Source organism: Apis dorsata, unplaced genomic scaffold (assembly GCF_000469605.1).
Source record: "Apis dorsata unplaced genomic scaffold, Apis dorsata 1.3 scaffold_5, whole genome shotgun sequence".
NCBI lineage: Eukaryota > Metazoa > Arthropoda > Insecta > Hymenoptera > Apidae > Apis > Apis dorsata.
The window spans coordinates 543,085-548,640 of NW_006263308.1; the positions used below are offsets into that span (position 1 = coordinate 543,085).

The following is a 5,556-nucleotide window of genomic DNA, read 5'->3' on the forward strand; positions in this document are numbered from 1 at the left end:
TTTTTTTAAAAACCTTTTATTTTTAAAAATATTTATTTTTTAAAAAATTAGATAATACTAATTAATTTTATTTTGAAATATTTTCCATTCCGAGAAAATTATATTTTCTAAAGGAAAAATAGAGTAAAAAATTTATTTAAAAAAAAATCACATTTTCTTGAAACAAACAAACAATACATAATAAAAGTAAAAAGAAAATTTAAAAAAAACACAGAAGAATGGTTCGGATTTAAAAATTTGCTGAAGCCTGGAAATGGATGATTCTTCACCAGTGAACATTCCGCAAGCTAGTAAATATTTGCTGGTAAAAAACGAGACGGAAGCCAGGATATAAAATAAACGTTTGTTTTAATGCTAATGAGAAGAAGTATAATACCCGGTGATGCATCATCATTGGCCGGACGCGATAACGTCGAGTATCATTTAGGTATTATTGTAAAACATATTACCAGTGATTTTCACCTATATATTTTTCCCCTATGCTATCAGGTGACAGTTAGAGGACATGCATTAAATAAATCAAAAGTATCTCATTACGAGCTAATGAGAGATGACAAACATTCTGAAAAATTTGTCTGTTTTTAATTTAATATTTAATATCATGTGAAAGATAATATATATTGGATGCATGCATCTGTAAAAAATAAATATTCTTCATTAAAAATAAAGAAATAATTTAAAGATAGAAATAATTTGGATAGATTTAACAGTATTCAATAAAATTATTATAAGATTAAATATAATTAAATAAAAAAAAAAGGAAAAAAAAAATAAAAATTAAGTCTTTTTAGAAAGAAAAAATACTTATGTGCTTGTCCTCAAGATTTTCTCACACTTTGATCACTTAATGACTCATAAGAGACTCTCTTAATCATATCATTTTTTTTAATTTTTGATGTACCAAAAGTTTTCTCAAAGACTTCAATATCATTTGGTTCCCTTTAATTATAAAATAAAAATAATTATAAATAATATAATATAATAATATAATAAAATAAAATAAATATAATATAATAATATAAATAATATAAAAATAATATATAAATAATATAATATAAAATAAAAAAATAAAATTATAAAATATTATATATATTATAATACTATATGTGATTATGGATTATAATTTTGAGTCAATTTTCAATTTTAATTATAATCTTTTAAAATAATAAAATTGTATAATTATAGATTATGCTACAATAAGATTTATACTATAATTTGTCTATATTTCAAATCTTTTACGATTCTCGAGTAATAAATTTGTAAATCTTCTGTCTCATTATGAATATTCTAATACAAAAATACAAAAATATTCTTTATTCATATGAACATATGCTAGATAGGTTAGGTCTTTTTTCTCCATTATTTTTCTCCTTTTCATCAAACACATGTTTTTAAACGATCTCTCACCATTATTTTCCTATCGCATCGAAGTCCTTAATTATTTTCCGGGATTTGGAAAAAGCGTAGGGCATCTATTATCCTGCGAACAATAACTCCGTCATCGACGAAGTGACACCATTTTGTGGACATTGTTGAATGAATTATGTACGCCGCTCGAAACAATTGAGATTACGTGGAATCAGACGCCGAAGCAAATTGCATTCGCTATGCCCGAGAAATTTGTGTTCGTCGTTGTAGAATCATCTCACGCGACAAATTTTCGATCTAGTGGTTTCATCGTTTCGTGTGAAATAAAAAAACAGCTATATTGGATGATAGTATAGAATTCACATAACCTAAATTTAACTAATGTTGAAGTTAGTTTTAAAGTATCAAAAACTTTTGATACCATATATTTATGCGTTCTGATATTATGTATAAAAAGTACGTATAAAAAGTAAATACATAGAAAAATAAAAGGAAACTTAAATATAATCTAAATATGACCTAAATTCTTTTACATTCTTCATCTTAAAACTTTCTTCTAATATTGCTTATTATTATATGTTTATTATTGCTTTCTATTATGTTTTATAAGAATTTAATTTAAATCTAATTTAAATTTAACTCAATTTAAGCCAAAGTTAAATCTAAATTCAAATAAAATTCATAAATATAAACAATTTTTAAAAAAAATATTGTATTCTTTGATTGATTTTTAAAACAAAAGCATAGAATACTATCAGCCAATATATTCATCAAAGATATTTATCGATTCAAAACTACTTTTAATTTCAAATAAATTTATCTTTATAACGTGCAATAAATATTTAATCTTATCATGATTTTAAAAATAACAATAAAAGTGCCAAAAACTACAAAATACAACTGCAAAATACTTAACCTCAATAAAAACTACAGAACATTCCTATTCAGGTAAGTCGACACATATCTTGTTTTCAAAAATATCGTGCAAAATATTTTCATTGTAGAAAGAAAATGAGAAGATATAATTCGGGAAAAAGAAAAAAAATATTTAGTTCCGTTTAAAACTACTAGAACTTACGATAACCGTGCGCCTAACCTACAAACCGGCTGCTATTGTTTTTCCGCCGATGCGATTACCGTTCATTAGCGGGGCTATCGTGTACGGAACGAGAGCAATTATTGTCATTGGAGAACGCGTGTTTCGCCTGTGAACGTTCCTTTGTCCCTGGAACGATTTATCCCGAGGCAGTGCGCGCGAGCGCGGACGACGTTCGCTTTTTAAATACGGTTCCGCCTTTTTGTCTCGTTTTCTACAAATATCGAAATACCTGGCCGTAGCGAGATTCGCCCTCCATCGAACGTTTTCTCCCTTTTTCCCCGACCGACCATTGAAACCTTTAGAAATACCTTCCTTCTTTGTCAGGATTGCAATATCCCCACCTCCACCTAAATCGACGTTCTCCGCTTTTTCTCCCACCCTCCGACCCCGTACTACCAATTCTACCGTTCTTTTCGACGTAGTATCCGCGAATGCATCGAACGTTTTTCTGCACTCGTGAGCCGGAATCGCGGGAACGAGGCGGAAAAGACCGGGCTTGTTGTCAGCTAATGGATCGATGAAGAATCAAAGAGACCCAGTTTTTCACTATTCACTTTATTGGTTGAATATTACTGTCTGGAAACACTGGCCGTGTCTTAATGGTTTGTCATGAATGTTTTGAGAGAATGTACTATGCCAAGATGAGAAAATCGTCAGTACTTACAGAAAAGCAAGAGAAAAGATATAATAGATGAAAACGGATACGGTACGAAGTAAGTAGATATTCTTTCAAGAAATTGAATAGGATTTATTATGATACAATGCAAGGCTATATACTTGTTATTGAAATTGACAAATACAGGATTATCAGATATTAGAAATGTAAATATTTCTTTATAGATATAAATAATTATAATTTTTTGCGTGTATGCTATAATATGTTATAAGTATTTGATACATTTGTATATTAATGGTATATAATCTTTTTTGAATTATAATTCCATTTTGTAATAACTTATCTAACCTAAAAACGTATTTTCTTCTATTCAAGGTAAAAAAAATTTAAAAAAAATTAACATAAGACTTTGAATTAAATAGTGAGAGTTGATTTGATATATCTAAAATGAAAATTATGGCAGTATAATTTATTTTAAAATAAATAAGTGTCAAAAATCATTCATTAAAAAAGATAACATCAATTTTTTTGTAAATTGTATGTATATTTATATTATAAAGTCTAGAATAATAGACATATTGATAAATCTTTGATCTTATATATATCATTACTGAGTTTGGATATTTTTTCGTGACTAATAAAGAAAACTACATTCTCTTCATTGATTTCGTGGAACCTATATAACTCTAATTCAACACATGAAAGAGGTTAGGTTGCTAAAAGTACCGCTCAAATCAAAGTCGGTCAGTGATTTGCTGATCGTGCTATTTCGAAAAAATTTTCAATTATATTTGATTCCATAGAATTTCTAAAGATAATCCAATAAACTTCAATAACTTTCCTCACAATATTAATTTGACGTACAATCAATGTGTATAAACTTTTCAATAGATAGGCATGCATGTTTAAAATAATTTTAACTGGTGAACATTGTGTCAAAATAACATCATATATATTAATGAATCTGTACAACATTGATCAAATATTTCATGTTCTATATTTACTTTTATTAAATCTGATATTTTTATTTATATTAATATATTGACATTTTTTTTTTTTTACAAATTCTTTATATAATTTGCGATATAATTTGATATAATCTGTCATTTCTCCAGCTACCAAATATAGAATTTTATTATTGAATATCCATACTTTATTGTTAGATTTACTTTATATCCCAATCCGTTATTCATACATTAACAGCATTGCAGTCTGAATATTTTTGTCTTATTTTTACCTCTTAATAAATGAAAACTGTTGCAAAATGTATTAGATTCAATTTACTTCATTTGCATCTTTGCATATTTTTATTCAAGTTTCATTTGTGCAACGGCAATAGCAATGGTATAAATTTACATAAATAATCATCATTATAATCATCAGTTTTATCAAACGCAATCAACGCTACGAAATATTCAGTGTTCATGTGTTAATCATAGTTCGTGGGCCTATCGATTACTATGCATCGAGACACCGTGCACTTATCCTACCACATTAACGTTGTCTCCCTCTAATGATTATCAATGGAAAATTATGTTTCGTAATTACCTAACCTCTACTCCACGAGGTAGCTGGTAAATGATGAGATAACGGCGCGGGGAATTTTCATTATTATATAGTGGAAATGATCTTGGTTTTATCGTGTTCAGAGCCGCTATTCGAGTTTGATTGTTTTTCTTCACGCCATTGTGAGGGAGAATTGTTGAGACTTAACGTAGAAAACAGGGGCCCAAAGATGGTTGCCGGGATAAAGTTAAGCGAGCTTCGTAGATACGAGGGTAGGGATCTCTTAATTTCATCTGGAAACTTCATCAAACTCCATCTTGGACACTGATGCTTCTTATGAAGGGAAAGGGTAACCAGTGTTGTCAATAACTTGATGTCTTTTCATAATCTTGTAACTAAGAACATCATGTCTGTTTAAGAGAATTTTCTCCCTACGTGATATGGATTAATATCGACATTTTTTTGATTATATATTTTTATCCTTTATGAGATTATCTCGAACTTGAATCGTCACGTTCCTCGTTATTTATAAAGAAAAAATCCTTTATCAAAATTCTTTTTTCGTGGATATTATTATAATATACAAAGTTAAAAACAAATTAAGATTGTTAAGAAAAAAAAATTAATAATAATTATTTAGTATGAAAACATTGGCGCACCTGTAGCACAGAAAGAATTGAAATATTGAGAATCAGTGATTCTCAATCGAATTCTCGTTCAGATAATACGTTCCGATGTAACAGGTTGACTCGATTGATCACTTTGCAATAGTATAGAAATATTGTTTTCACAAGAGTATGTATCTCGATGTATGTTCTAATGAAAGGTGGCCATTTTTATCGAGCCGATAGTGTTCTCGCGTGGCAGGAAGCTATTTGTCGCCACGGGTCTGGACACTGGCGTGACCGAAAATTCGTGTGGTTGAAGGGTCTCGAGCATGGCGAGTGTAGCCAATAACTCTTTCCCC

At 28.9% G+C, this 5,556-nt stretch overlaps 1 protein-coding gene and 2 long non-coding RNA genes across 4 annotated transcripts in view; 1 reads left to right on the forward strand and 2 right to left on the reverse strand.

The window, feature by feature from the left end:
- LOC102680967 overlaps positions 1-631 on the reverse strand; it is a 2,465-nt gene extending 1,834 nt beyond the window's left edge. Inside the window, exon 1 of the long non-coding RNA XR_004149821.1 lies at positions 450-631. This is a non-coding gene — a long non-coding RNA (uncharacterized LOC102680967). The remainder of the gene's footprint in view (positions 1-449) is intronic.
- The window catches only part of LOC102680362, a 56,830-nt gene that overhangs the window by 18,792 nt on the left and 32,482 nt on the right, over positions 1-5,556 (forward strand). The window lies entirely within an intron of this gene.
- Positions 1,323-3,312, reverse strand: LOC102680874. The gene is made up of 2 exons (XR_420561.2): positions 2,697-3,312; positions 1,323-1,480 (listed from the first exon to the last, which is right to left on the reverse strand). It is a non-coding gene; the product is annotated as an uncharacterized LOC102680874 (long non-coding RNA).